This window comes from Balaenoptera acutorostrata, chromosome 12 (assembly GCF_949987535.1).
Source record: "Balaenoptera acutorostrata chromosome 12, mBalAcu1.1, whole genome shotgun sequence".
Classification (NCBI taxonomy): Eukaryota; Metazoa; Chordata; class Mammalia; order Artiodactyla; family Balaenopteridae; genus Balaenoptera; species Balaenoptera acutorostrata.
In genome coordinates, this window is record NC_080075.1 from 69,588,404 (window position 1) to 69,604,018 (window position 15,615).

Consider the following 15,615-nt stretch of genomic DNA (forward strand, 5'->3'; position numbering starts at 1 on the left):
AATAGAGACACAGGTGTAAAGAACAAACATATGGACACCAAGTGGGGAAGTGGTGGTGGTGGTGGGATGAACTGGGAGATTGGGATTGACATGTATACACTAATACATATAAAATAGATAACTACTAAGAACCTGCTGTATAAAAAAATAAGTAAAAATTTTAAAATTAATTAAAAAATAAAAATAAAACTGCACTAAGATACTATTTTTGCTCAATCATATTGGCAAAGATCCAAAAGGATGGGAAGGCTCTCTGTTTTGGCAGAGGTGTAAGAAACAGCCACTCTTACGCATTGCAGATAAGAAGCTTAATGTGATGTAGATTTGGCAATATCTATAATATAAGTACACATATCCTGAGACCCAGAAATTCCATGAGCAGGAATTTATGCTACAGCTAATCTCTGCAAAGAAGGTAAATGATCTTACAACATTGTTTGTAAACAATGTAAAAGGGAGTAAATAACTAAATGTCTATCAATGGGGAATGGCTAAAGAAATGGTAGCCCATACAGTGGGGTCCTCCGTAGCCACTAAAATGAGAAAAGAGCAGAAAAAGATCTCCAAAACATACATTGCTAGGTGAAATAATAAGGCAATAGAACAGTGTGTAAAGTATGCTACCATCTGTACAAAAATCAGTGGGGAAAGAATAGAGGTATTTTCTTATAGTTGCATAAAATAATTCTGAGAGGATAACAAGAAACCTGTAACACCAGCTTCCTGTAGAGAGAACGAGGTGGTGGGGGAATAGGAATAGGAGGGAGATTTTTATGTATAGCCTTTTCAATTTTGAACCACGTGATAGTATATTCTATCCAACACTTAAATTTGAAAATATATATGTATGAACAAAAAGAAAACCAGTCACATGAGACAAAAATGAAGACCTTTATTAGTCTCCTGCTTTAACTATGCATAGAGTGATTTGTACTCTCAAAGAATCCAAAGTCAAGATACAAATTCTATTTTTAAAGATTTTCTAACATTGCTCAATAAAGTAAGCCTCTAGACTTTTAATTATTTATTTATTTATTTATTTTTATTATTATTATTTTTTTGGCTGCGTTGGGTCTTTGTTGCTGTGCATGGGCTTTCTCTAGTTGCCGCGAGCGGGGGCGACTCTTTGCTGCGGTGCGCGGGCTTCTCATTGCGGTGGCTTCTCTTGTTGCGGAGCACGGGTTGTAGGCGCACGGGCTTCAGTAGTTGTGGCACGTGGGCTCAGTAGTTGGGGCTCACAGGCTCCAGAGCGCAGGCTCAGTAGTTATGGTGCATGGGCTTAGTTGCTCCGCGGCATGTGGGATCTTCCCGGACCAGGGCTCGAACCCGTGTCCCCTGCATGGCAGGCGGATTCTTAACCACTGCGCCACCAGGGAAGTCCAAGCTTCTATACTTTTAAACGCAAAAGGCTGTTGGAGTTTTGGCTCCCACTTAGGGTGTAGAACTCTGCAAAAAGCATTGCTCTCACCCTTACCCGAAAAAATGCCAAATCATTTACAAAAGGACCCCTTTTCTTGAACTCATCAGAGAACTGAGATGGAAGGCAAAAAACTAAGCTGAAATCTAAGGAATAACAGACACCTCCAAGGAGAGATGGGACACAGGTCCTTGCTTACCTGTTATAGATGTTGAATGCCATACAAGAAGGAAGAAAGAATCCAACCAAACTTTTTAATGAACTGCTAAAGGCCACATGTGGGGCCTGTGTGAATGTATAGCCCCCTTGGGGGCTGCAGACTTCAGGGAAATCCACACCCGCTTGCAGGCTCTTCTCCATGGAACACACTGGATGCTCACAAGAAAGAGGGGGGAAGGTTAAGAGACCTGGGAAGACCTCTCTCTTGGTTCAGGTCCGGGGAGGGGGAACAGTGCTTCTGGAAAAGCATGAAGTTCCACCCAGATCCTTCTCCCCGTATCCCTTATGGAAAAAATATATAACTATTGGGGAAAGGGCAGCAAACCATGTTGTCCTTAGGGCACAGGATCCATGGCAGATGGGAGAAGAGTAAAACCCTCTACCCTGGGGGTGAGGGGCAAAACTACACGCAGACCAGTAAGTCCCCTACTGATGGGGGAGGGACAGAATCACTGAACTATCCCCTGTCCAAGACACAGCACCTGCCTAAGACTGAAACTGAAGCAGAACAGCAGAGGCTGCTTCCCGACCCCTACTCCATCCCAACCACAGGCTAACAAGTGTTGAGTAACAGCTAACAGCAGTCCGTTGCTGGGGGATCAGGAGCAGGAAGAGAAATGTTCCCTAAAAGGGAACAAAGGTGCAAAGAGAAGCCCTAAAGTGAGGGCTTGTTATTGTCAGTTCACCCAAAGATGATCTGTGGGCTGCAATCCAATAAAACTCCCTGCAAAAATTGTTAATAGAAATTGACAGGCTAATGCCAACATTTATATGGAAAGGCAAAGGAACTTGAATAGCCAAACCAATTTCAAAAAAGAAGAGGAAAGTTGGAGGAACTGACTTATCTGATTTCAAGACTTACTATACTTTCTGTGAAGCTACGGTAATGAGGTTGGTGTGGTTTTGGAGGAAAATATAAAATAAATATTAATAATACTACTGTATAATATAATGTATTTATATTAATGTACATAAGTATACATATATAAAATATACACAAATAAATATATGATATATATTTTATATGTATGTATACTTCTGGAAAAATGTATTTTATGTAATATATATTTATATAATATAAAATATATTTTATATGTATAATATATATATATATCAATCAGTGGTACAGAAGAAAGAATCCAGAAATAGATCCACATTTTTATTTTTATTTTTTTTGGCCACGCCATGCAGCATGTGGGATATTAGTTCCCCAAGCAGGGATCGAACCCATGCCACCAACAGTGGAAGTGCGGAGTCTTAACCACTGGACCACCAGGGAAGTCCCAAGATCCACATATTTAGTCAACTGATTTTTCACAAAAGTACAAAGGCAATTCAATGGAGAAAGGATGCTCTTTTTAATAAATGATGCTAAAACAATTGAATATCCATATGCAAAAAGAGTAAAAAGCAAACCTTAAGCCATACGTCCCACCCTATACAAAAATTACCTCAAGGTGACTCTAAATGTACCTAAATGTAATACCTAAAGTTGTAAAGCTTCTAGAAGGAACATAGAAGGAAATCTCCATGACTTTGGCTGCCTGGCACTCACACCTGGAATCTGTGCATGACACAGCTACAGAGGCCTGAGTCCTGTTTCCGCATCTCCTACCTCCCTGATTTACTTCCTGGAGGCATTTGCAGGTTGCTGGTTATTTTCATGTGAATGCAGAACTGAAGGTGTTCATCCTGTAATAGTTCATCTTATTGCTTCTCAAGCTCGCCCTGCCATCCTGAACTTGGCTTCGGGTTTCCCACGCCCGCACTCAGCTTTGGGTCAGCTGTGAGCCTGGTCTGTCTTCTCGGCAACTCCATCAAAGTCAGAGAGCAAACTGCTCATTCCAGCCCCCGGCCCTGGCTGGTGCCCCTTGGGGCCGTCTCTCTTGCCCTCAGTCCGTTTTCCTCCTATTAAGCATGTGTTCAGTGAAGTTGGAAGAGAAAAAAAAATAAGCACCCAAACCCACAATTTCTTCACTGTGAGTTTGGTCATTTATTCAATTCCTCTCAATTCTCTCAGTCTATCCGCCTTTCTGTCTGTTTATCCATCACGTTACCTAGGCCTGAGTCAGCCACAGAGTCTCAGAATAGCAGTTGTTGAACCAAGGGTCTGCCTTGCCGTGTGCGTGTGTGTGTGCATGGGTGTGTTTATACAGAAGTGTGGAAGAGGCAGGAGCAGAGGCAGGAAGACATGAATAGGAATGAGAAACTTTTTTTTTTTCTTGTAGGGAAAGAGCCAGAAATTACATCCGTTCAAAAATATCCTGCCTCTCTCACAGATAAATATAGCGACATGGGTAGATGTGTCACCGAATGAAACTTTCAAAACAAATCCGGGAAGAATCACTTGCAGAGGCTGCCACTGCTGGCTCCGTCCTGCTGCTCCTCTGTCCTCCGTCCCCCTCCCCCGGTGCTCCCCACAACGATCGGGAGGGAGAGCGAGGAGGGAGGTCTGTGCCCAGCCTCCCCCGGCATTCTGGACAAGAGGAGGGGTAGCAGGAGCAACAGTGCCCTTCAAGGGCTGCTGGCCAGAGGCGCTAGGTCGCCAGATGTCCCCCACAGGGAAGAGCTTGAGAGATCACTTCTCTCTGTTACAGGGGAGTGAAAGCTCAGAACGGGAGGGCAGCCCCACGAGCTCATATTCACCAGCAGTGGTGGCTGAAGCAGGTAATTGCAGCTAAGGACCCATGACTTGGACTCAAGGGTGCCATTAAAATCATTTGGCCACCAGTACAGCAGAGGCACCTACCAGCCCTTGACAAAGGAGAGGTACGGTCACCACCACAGCTCTGCATGCCAGCTGAGACTCAGCTCCCCTTAGACCCACGTGCAATCAATCCTTCCAGCAGCCCTATGAGGTAGGTACCGTCATCCTATTTTTCGGATGGGGAGACTGAGGACAGGAGTGATTCAGTGATTAATCCAGGGTCCCATGGTTGGTCATGGCAGAGCTGGGCATGGCCTCTTCTGAGAGTGTCATGGGAGACCACCCTGCCTCCACATAGAGAAGGGTAGAAGCCCTGCTGCCCTGCCCCCAGACCAGCCCAGCCCTATCCGTTGGCAGAAGCCTTGGCCAGCTGCGGTCACTGAAGGGGCAGAACCTGCGTCCTAAGCCCTGCGGGAACAGAGGGTTGTCAGATGATCGTGGGTCCTCGAGGAGGAAGGATAGAGCCATTTTGCAGTTGTGAGCTTCTCGGTACCTAATACTCCCCTCACCTCCTGACTCAGCCTGGACCCCTCTGTCCAGTGCATCTGTCCCTCCAACTCTGCCACAGGCCTGGGACACCTCTCTTACCTGGCCAAGCAATAGCACCTTCAGCTTATCAGTTCTGAGCTCCGTTGAAAAGTTTCTTAACATCTTTTGGACCCGTGGAGTCAGACCGACCTGGGTTCACATCCCACCTCTGCCACGCCCCAGCTCTGTGGCCTTGGGAAAAGTAATGCCTTGTGTATTCGTTTCTTATTGCTGCCGAAACAAATGACCACAAACTTAGCTCCTTAAACCACACAAACTTTTCATCTTACAGTTCTGAGGAAAGGTGCCAAAATCAGTCTCACTGGGTTAAAATCAAGGTGTCTGCAGGGCTGTGCTCCTTCTGGCTCCGAGGGAGAATCCAGTTCCTTGCCTTTTCCAGCATCTAGAGGCTTCCTGCATTCCTTGGCTTGAGCCCTGCATCACTTGGACCACTGCTTCCATCACTGCATCTTTCTGACTCTGGCCCTCCTGCCTCCCTCTTATAAGGATACTTGTGATGACATTGTGTCCCTCTGGATAATCCAGGACAGTCTCCCCATCCCCAGATCCTTAATCCCATATGCAAAGCCCGTTTGCCATGTATGGGAACCTAGTCACAGGTTTTGTGGTTTAGAGCATGGACATCCCAGGCAGAATCAGGGAATGTTAGCCTACCACACCTCAATTTCCTCATTTTACAAATGATAATCTGTACCTCCCAAGTCTGCCGGGAGGACCAATTACATTATGAAGTACCCAGCCTGGTACCTGGCACAAAGTTTAAAATGAAGTCCTAAAATGAGGGTCTCTGCCCTCTTCCCATTCCGGTCGTCTTTCTCTAGAATCGCAGGTACCTGTCCCCAAGCCTGGCTCTCCGTGGGGACTTCAAGAGTCCCTGTGGAAATAAACACGGGGGTGATGGATGGCTCTGACCTCCCAAATGCCGAAGCAGGGCTGTTTGCAAATTTAAAGGCTTCTAGGCAGCAGCGGGAAGAATGTGAGCAGAAACGTGGAACGGTATGTGCAGGGACATAAATTACAAGTGGCTTTTGTTGGGAAAGCTGAACAGAAAGTTATTCCATCCACATTCCCCACGTCGGAACTGCTCTCCCAGGTCGGCTGGGGCTGAGACCCATTCCAGCAATGGAGCACCTCTCCCCGGAGGCCCCTCGGTGAGGGGGCAGGGCAGACTGAGAGCCCCGTCGCTGCTCACTGCCCAGGCCTGGGGGGTGATGGCTCCGGGCGACAGGGGCTGGAGCTGCAGATGGCTAGTCCAGAGCTCAGATGGCAGGCCTCATCTTCTGGGAAGAAGTGAGAGTACTGAGTGGGGTCAGAGGAAGGGGGTGCAGACCCCCAGGGAGCCCTCCCGATTCTCCCTTCGCCAGAAGGCTCTCACCCAGCACAGTTTAAACCCATTTAAATCCAATACCCTTATCAGTAAAACATCTTTCAGCACGCCCTCCAATAAATGTGTAGTTATTTCTAAATTATATGGCATGAATTTATTTGTATAATAATGCACAGATACATTATGCACATTAAAACTTCCAAAAAATATAAACACAGCCAAGTAAAAAGCTAAAAATAAATATAAATAGAAGACCAACATTGTGACTGTGCATTCGAATAAATGAATCAGCGGGCATGCTTCACTCTGGAGGTAGTAGAAACTATACTTGCATTTTGTTGCCCTTCTGTTTCCTCAAATCTTGCTTATTCGTGTGTCCAATTCAGTGAGCTCCTCTCCTGCCAGGCAGGGTTGGTATCTTGTCTCTCCTCCTGGCTTATAAAGTTGCCAAAGGCTAAGAGCATTTATGCTTTGGATGGTGCAGGGTGCAGGGTACACAGCTGGTGCCTAATAGAGTCGGTCAGCAAATATTTTCTGAACACGTACTTTGACCCTCAGGTTGGTGGCCGGCACTGGGGGTTCAAAGAGCAAGAAGTGGTCCCACCCTCATCCCCAAGCCCCGTTCAGGCAAAGCCACCCTTGGGAGCGGCACCAGCTCTGGGTGGTGCTGGGGCACGGATGGGGCGCACCTCCAGCACCAAGGCAGGAAGATGCATCGCTCCAGCTCGGCAGGGGCAGGTGAGACAGGGAAAGTCTGCAGGCAGGAGATCTGAGTACTCTTGTGTAGACACTTGGTGGCAGGAGCTACTGCACAGTCCAGGGGGTTCACCAAGCCCTCAAGGGCGAGATCCGCCTGAGGCTCAGGCTGGGTGAGGTCTGAGGAGAAGGGATGAGGGCTGCCAGTGTTGGCTCGGCCCCTGACCCCTGGGACCTGACTTTAGGTTCCTTATCTGGGCAATGAGGAGGGTGGGCTGCATGCTCTCTGGGGTCCCTTCCAGCTCTGACATTCTTGGCTCAGTCCAGGCTCATCCAGGCCCCACCCTGCTCTTTTCCATCTTCCAGCCTGAGCCCCCCCCAAAACACGGGGCCACCTGCGAGGTGAGTGGACACTGCTCTGGGGTTTCTGAGAAGTTGCAAACAACTAGCAGTTCCTTCCCGAGAAGTAGGGGAGGCAGCTGAGCCCTGTGCCCTACACCCACCCCGCTCCACCATAGGTGCGGGGGAGAAAGCGCCACCTCTCCTCGGCTCCCGTGACCTCCGTGGCATTCTGTGAATGAGCCTGAAAACAAAGCATTAGAGGGAGAGAAAAGAAATCACTTGTCCCAAAATAGCTCTCTGAAGGCTGCCTAATCCCATGTCTTTGCAGCCGAGACAGTCTGTTATTTGGACACAGCAGAGCGAGCTACCCGATGGATCCTCCTGGAGTCTCCCTCTTGGGAGCGAGCTTGCAGTGTGTGCGTGAGGACAGGCTGGGTCAGGAGTGAGTGTTCTGGTCATGGGGCAATGGATAAAGCCCTTGCACCCAGGATGGAACGCTGAGGGCCTCCTTTTGCAGCTTTCCTTGGCGGAGGGACAGTTAAAGGACAGTCTCAGGGCCAGAGGCACCTCATCACAATCCAGTGAGAAGAGATGTGGAGAAATGCCGCCCCTCTCCTCCCCCACCCCCTGCCCTGTTGGCCACCAGGACTTAGAGCAGAGAACGAGCACTAAAGAGCTCCACCGAGCCAGGCCATTGTGCTAGCTGCTTCACAGAAGCGCACCAACACTGATAATTAGGGCTACGAACTCAGGTGTCTGACATGCGCTGTGCTGATGGATTTCCATGAGGGGCTGCGGGGCCCACGGACAGAATTCAAAGGGTCTGGACACTTGGATGGGAAAAAATTTTACACCTTTATTTTCGCTAACCTTCGGTCAAAATTTAGCATTTCCTGCTGTTACGAGTGTAGCCAGAGGACCTCAGATGTTGTAGCTGCGTCTGTGATTTGCCACCAGTAGAAATCCCATCTTCCTATCACAGCGTACTGGTTGCAGATATCTTAGATTATTGTTTACACTCATCACGGCTTGGGAATTATGGTGGTTGATAGGCCTGTCACTAGATCTTGCTGAATGTGTTAAAGAAGCACATGTGGTACTAGATCGCAACTTTGATGTTTTAAAGAATAGTTTGATAACTGTATTTCAGTGTAGTTGGTTTCCTTTGTAATCTTATGTTTTCTCTCTAATGCATTTGAAAATGTTGCTTAGGGGAGGGTTCATAAGCCTCACTAGATTGCCTGAACAGAGACGGTCGGGATCTGCTTTCCCTGCAGAACCTGGTGTAATCTTCCCACCCAAACAGCCAGTGTGGTGGGCGCAGGGCTGGGAGGACTCATGTGGTCCTGTAACATTTTGGGGGTGAAGATACCTTTGCTCAAACACAAAGTTTATCAGGAAGCCCAGCCCAGCCCATGAGATGAAGGTGGCGCTGCTCTGGCTGGATTTGGAAGCGGGCATTTCTTGCAGCTGCCTGACCGCTCCACCCACTACTCCCCATCAGATGTCCTCCTTCCCTCCCCCCGCCCCCCTGCTTCCTGGCAACCTCCGTGGAGTGCCTACGTTTCCACAGAGCGCATCTGCAAATCATCAACCCAATGTAAGCGCTCACTGGGGACCTGAGGAGCAGCGCTACGGCCTCACCTTGCTGGCCGCATAACTGCTTATTCCGTCCTGCCCATGGGAAGTCCTGACTGTGGGCAGGTCTTGGGTCATTTATAAACACAAGCCTCCCGTGTATGTGGGGAGAAAAAAAAAAAAAAAAAGCGGAGAGACAAGGGATCGTAGCCCAGGGTGCTCTTCCCCATGAGTTCTGGATTCAAATACTGGTTCCACCCCCTCCTAGCTCTGTGTGGTGTGGCCTCAGTTCTTTTAATTAGCAGTTAGCGATAATAATCCCTCCTACCTTAAAAGGCTGGTTGGGGGATGAAAAGAAATAATGCATGTAAAGAGCTTCGCAGGCTCAGGAAGTTCTGCTGCTACCCTCTCCCCAGGGAAGAGATTTTCATCTGCCACAGCCTCCTCCAGCCACGCCCCTCCCCATCCTCTGCCGCGGAGGTGTCTCCCTGCCAGAGGCGACCTGGGAGCTTGTTTTCACTGTCCAGGCCTGAAGCGCTTAGTCCTTCCCATCTTTGCAAACATGTCACTTGGCATCCGCAGGGTATTTTGGTAGCAGCAGCAGCAGCTGACCCAGACGGCACACACTGTAGCTATTATCTCATCATCCAATAATTAGCTTGACATTTATAAAGGGGCCTCTGGGGCCTTGGGATGACACTGCCTTTTTCAGATGCAAGGATACTGTGATTTTGCACTTGTGCAAGGCAAGATGAGAGCAGAAGGGAGAAGTGACCCAAGGTTTTGCCTGCCATCAGCAGCCCTGAGCAGAGAAGGGTGACTGGGGAGCTAAGGGAGCGTAATCTTCAGGGCCCCTCAATTGCACAGTCCCGCGTTTTCTGTGAATTATGCATAAGTAGTAGTATATGTTTCTTTTTTTTTTCCTAAAGACACTCTCCAAAATTATATAGACTTCGGGCTCCATAAAACATAATCCACCCCTGGGTTTAAAGCCAAGCTTTCTCTTGGGTCTGCCCTGTCTGGAAACTGACCCCGCATATCATTGCCATTAAGGACCAGCAAGCGGATTTGGGGGTGCAAGTTCACAGAGGGTGTTGCACTGTGAACTGAAGAATTTGGTGATGTGTTGGAGCACAAAGGACCCCGGGACTTGGGTCTTCAGAGAGTCAGAATGCTCTGCTCACACCAGGAGTCTTGGGTGCAGCCTAGGAGCCTCTGAGCCTGAATGTAAAGAACAAATGGGTCATCAGTCAATGTGCTGAGATGGTGGTGTCAGTGGTGATTGCAAAAACACACAAGACATTGATTTAGGAATGAAAAAGGCCAGAGATAAATTCCCTGCCTCAGCCCTGGCAAGTCGTGGAACAAGGTACATAGCTTGTGTGTGCCTTACTCGACCAAGAAATAAAATGGGAAATGCAAGCTACTCCCCTCACCCATCATTAGTAGGAGAGAAGGGGCTGGGGAGGAGAAAGCAGCCATCTACTCCAACACCTAGAGCATCGCTCTCTTCCCGTTGATCTTAGGAGCCCGTGGAACAGATGACCAGGGGAAAGCATGTGGTTTCAGCCAGGACACAGAGGAGAGAGGTGAGAAGTAAAGGAACAGCTCCCTCAGCAATAAGACCAGGCTCTGTGTTTACTCTGTCCAAGTCCTCACTTCCCTCTGGGCTCAGAACTCACAGCCCTCTGATGCCTTCCCTTCTATCTTCCCCCCATTTAATTGGTTGGGCTTTTTAAAATTTATTTTATTTTATTTATTTATTTTTGGCTGCGTTGGGTCTTCGTTGCTGTGCACGGGCTTTCTCTAGTTGCGGCGAGCGGGGGCTACTCTTCCTTGCAGTGCGTGGGCTTCTCATTGCGGTGGCTTCTCTTGTTGAGGAGTACAGGCTCTAGGCACATGGGCTTCAGTAGTTGTGGCACGAGGGCTCAGTAGTCGTGGCTTGCGGGCTCTAGAGCGCAAGCTCAGTAGTTGTGGTGCACGGGCTTAGTTGCTCTGGGGCATGTGGGATCTTCCACAGGGATCGAGCCTGCGTCCCCTGCATTGGCAGGTGGATTCTTAACCACTGCGCCACCAGGGAAGTCCCTAATTGGTTGTTAAGTCTAAAATTCCCACCCTCAACATCTGCTGCTTCATCCCCGCCTCTCTATTCCTACCGGCCATCATACATTTCTTACCTGGATGAGAGCAACAGACATCTATGCAGGGCTCCGGACAAATGGGCAACAGGTGTGCTGAGAGTTCCATCTCCTCAGCCCTCGGGGCAGCCAGACCAGGCTTGTGGAGGCTGCGGCCTCTAGACCAGCATCTTGCAGCCTCAGGAAGTCTCATCTGTTAATCTCAGTGTGCAATTCAAATGTCATCATTTTTTTATGTTGCTTCCATGTGGGAAATGTGGGGAAGCACCGATCTTTCTTCTGCCCACTCAGCCCCATCCTAGGCACTGTGGCCAGATTCATCTCCATCGAGTCCAACTAAGATAGTGCAGCTTGCCTTCAGAATGGCCATCAGGATTCTGCACAATATGAAAGTTACTGAAAGCCACAAGGGCAGGCAAGAAAACCCAACACAGGGGTCCTTCTTACAGCATGGGTCCCATGGATTGAGGAGATGTGCAGAGAAAAGCAGCCTCCGAGGACATCTAGGAAGCTCACTCCTTCAGCTGGAATGGTTGTTCTCACACTCTACAGTGTACAAGTATCACCTGCTGCAATTGTGGGAAAATGCAGATTCCAGGGCCTCTTCCTGCCCCACCCACATTTTTAGTCAATGTGTTTGCAGCCAGACCCAGCAGTCTGCATTTTTAGGGAGCACACTGATGGTGGACACAGATCTTACTTTGAGGAACGGTGCCCTGATGATCTCAGCTAACGGCAGATTTCACCTAGTCGCCTCAAAGGATGAAACAATAGCATACGGGCAGGAATTTGCAGTTAAAAGCAGTGTCTCAGCCTAAAATCTCAAATCAAACACACCACTTTGAAAAAAATGTAAGAATAAGGGATCCTTAAAATATGGAAAGTGGTTGAAAGGAAGACCATCTGGGCAAACCAAAGTTACTCATCCTCAAGAACATTCTCCCAGAAAGGCAAACTGCATGGAAAATATAAAATGTAATTCTAAAGGAAAAAGGAAGCTTTGAAACTCTGGAAAGAAACTGCTTATAACCTATAACCAAGACAGCCCATTGGGCAGACAAACATAGCAAACTGCTCTCAAAAATGGGACAAGATGGAAGTTATAGTGAAGGCAGGGAATACGCGTGTGGCCAGAGGGGTAATGTACAAGTTCGTGTAGGAGGTTCCCAGGGTGGAGAGAATGTCATTGATGGCTTTACAGTTCCAGCTAGCTCAGGGACCTGTGTCCTTACTCAGCCAGTAAGGTGACTCTGCTGGCTGTTGTGACTTTTTCTGGTCCCCAGATGAAAAAGGGGTCTGGCTCACAGGGATGCCGTGAACTCATCAGGCAAGTGAAACAACGTTTGAAATCCAGGCTGACTTGAAAATATGGACCACCTGTTCACTGTGATTCTGTGGGGATGCGGAGCTCTTCCAGCTGCAGGTGTTTGCCATCAGCGTGGGGTGTTGTTGCTGCCCGCTCCTCTGCCTCCTTTCAGACACGATATGGGCCGTTCCACGACCATTCAGTCTCCACCCAGAGCGTTGAGTGGGGTGCGGGGCTCCGGATCTGCTCTGGGTATTAACAGGCGTGGCTAAATAGCGACCGGAGAGCGACTACAGGCTTCCTGCAACCAGGACAAAAGCTGGGGTCCTTGCTCTTCGCTGGAAGAAGACTGGGAGGGGGGAAGAGGCAACACCATCTGGTTTAAATGGGCTGGTTCGACACCAGTGGGACAGGCACCGGCTGACACTGTTTCCCCAGAGGAAATGTGGGATTTCTTGCCTTGCATCTCCAGGACATCTCAGTGAACTAGCTCCACAACCATGATTCAGGAGGAGGCTGAGAACCAGAGTGAGTGAGGAAGGGAAGAGAGGAGAAACCTGTTTTCAGCTCTGGCGTGAGATGCTATTTTTAACTGGGATAAAATATCTGGAGGAAAGAAATATAAAAGCTTCAATGGAATCCTTTTAGAGCTGTGGTGAATACTCATCTTGGCCAGAGGTAGAATGGCCAAGTGTTAAACATTGAGCTGAAGCCCAATATTGCCCTTACAGATACCCTTCAGGATGCAAAAAGAAATATAAAATTTTAAGTGTGTAATTAGTGCCACACTTTTATTATTAAAATGTGTAACGCTCAGATTTCTAGTTTGACTTCATGGTGGAGGAACAATAATGTCTTAGCATTGTGTCCACTATGAAATGGGTCCAGCTGTCTCACTGTCACTCACACGGATCACCAGGCTATCTTGAACTATAACTGACTAAAGACAATTCCTCTTGGACTCCTGGATGTAAAGAGGTCTCAACCAGGACGTCTTGAAAGACTTGTGGCACGTGTTAAATTAAAGAACTAAAAATTAACTGTAGCTCGTATGGCTTAATTTGTTTATTACTATGAGTTCTTACTATACCAAAGAATTCTATCAGGATTAGAAGTGTAATCTAATCTCTCTTGTTCTGTCTTGTGTTATCAATTTAATTGTTATAAACAGCACTACAGGTGGCCACAATCAGACCCATCCTTCAAGGTAATTTCCCCACGTGGAGCCTCAGGGAGGGGCATTGTGTGAAGCCTCGGGCTCAGAGGCTGGTGAGTTTTTGGAGCACAGAGCCCAACCTCCAGCACACTGCCTGCCACGGAACGGGCTTTCAGCACATATTTGCTGGATGAGTGAGTGGCTGGCTACGTGGATGAATAAATGAATAAAGATGTAAGCCAGAGCCAAGCAAGGAAGAGTCTGCACCTGAAGGCTATACGGGCACCAGGTAAGGTGAGGTTTGAGGGGGCAGACCTAGAGCAGGCAGGAGGGTAGTCAGTCCTGTTGGGAAGCCACAGTGTATACAGAGAAGAGGGGACAGGCAAGTGGCTATGACAGGGCAGCTGGCTAGAGGTGCCGGGTGGGTGTCCTGGCAGGCAGGTCAGTAGGTATTCCGACAGCAGGAGACACGTGAAGGTCACACAGGGGACACAGGGCCTCAGGAGCAGGACCCCAGACTCCATTCAGGGTGAGTCGTAGAGGAAACAGAATGTGGGCCGGGCAGGTGTCGAGGCCTCGGGTGTCCAGAGGCAACTAGAACAGGAGCCGGAGGCAGGACGTGGCCTTCAGAATAAAGCCTGTTAGTAGACCTGAGATCAAGGCCAGAGAAGGACTAGCCAGGCTGGCTCCAGGACAAATCCCCCGAGCCACTGAACTTTAAATTCTCCCCATCTTAGGAAAGCGTCCGCCCAGAGACTGCAGCAAGGATGAGTCTACGTGGAGATACTCAAGTAGAATATCCAGGGAAGGAGTCCGGGAGGCTATAAAAGCAAGAAGTCAAACAAGCCATGGCTCTCAGCAGAGGAGGTAAACCTACGCGTTACAAATTATTTCAGGCTTTGATTTGAATTTGTAACCAGGTGTTCTGGGCCTTGAATCCTTTAACTGATAATCAACTGACTGACAATGATTTGGCGAGGTCTGCAATGTGCCTAGCGTCGTGCTTCACCTGTTTGGGATTAGAGTCGTGCAATAGTCATCGAACAGATGCGTTTATACTAAATATGCAGAATGTGTCACTATTCACAGAGAAGAAAACAAGGATGGGAAAGGGCTGCAGCCAGAAAGTGCTGCAGATGAGCATGGATGGCAGAGGTCAGGGAGGGCTTCCTGTCGGAGGTGGGATGCACCCTGGACCTGCAGGACATGGGACATCCGCAGAGAGAGGAGAGAACATTTACCACCAATTCCTTTGCGATTCTTGACTGCTCAGAACACACCCCTCAGAGCTAAGCAAGACAATTTACTAAACTGCAAGAGAGGTGAGGGGAAAGAAAGGCAAAGTCATCCTGACTTGGTATACTTTCTGAGTCCCATCTCACAGGGGAAAACCCTGAGGCACAACCAGGTTGGGGCTAGTTCATGGTAAAGTCAGATACGCAAGGGCGTCCAATAGGGCCTGAGGCCCCACCATCTTTTCTAACACAGGGGAACTGCTCTCCTCCCTCCTACCAGTTGGAGAGCTGGCTTTGGCTTTATGGTGAAGGTTTTGGCTAGTTTGGTTTGTTTGGGCTTTTTCTTTGTTTTGTCTTGGTTTGAAAGGGCTACTGAAGAAGGGAAATGGGAGGAAATGATTTTCTTTTTTCTCCTATGATAGTACCAGTTCTGCCCTTAGATGCAGGCGAGAAGGCCCCTCTCCCGGCCACACCAGTTAGCAGGACCCCCTATGGCCCTCTTCTGTCTGTGCCCCTCCCCACGGCCATCATGGCACGACTATTATATTAGTTTCCTATTGCGGCTATAGCAAGTTACCACAACCTTAGTGGTTTAAATCCACGCAGATCTATTATCTTAGAGTTCATGCGTCGGTCAGAAGTCTCACTGAGTGTCAACAGGACTGCATTCTTTTCTGGAAGCTCTAAGGGAGAATCTGTTTCCTTGCCTTTTCCAGCTTCTAGAGGCCACCAGCATTCCTTGGCCTGTGGCCTCTTCCATCTCCAAAGCCAATAACGGCTGGTAGAGTATTCTCACACCTCATCACTCTGACCTTCTCTTCTGCCCCCTCTTTCATTTTTAAGGACCCTGGGGATTACATTAGACCCACACAGATAATCCAGGATATAATGTATAATCATAAAGTCAGGTGATTGGCAACTTTAATTCTGTCTACAACCTTAATG

General features: G+C 48.4%; 1 long non-coding RNA gene across 1 annotated transcript; it reads left to right on the forward strand.

Moving 5' to 3' along the window:
* Positions 1-4,178: 4,178 nt before the first annotated feature.
* LOC103003652 (uncharacterized) lies at positions 4,179-14,294 on the forward strand. Its single transcript, XR_451867.2, has 3 exons — positions 4,179-4,494; positions 13,451-13,724; positions 14,173-14,294. It is a non-coding gene; the product is annotated as an uncharacterized LOC103003652 (long non-coding RNA).
* The last annotated feature ends 1,321 nt before the right edge of the window (positions 14,295-15,615 follow it).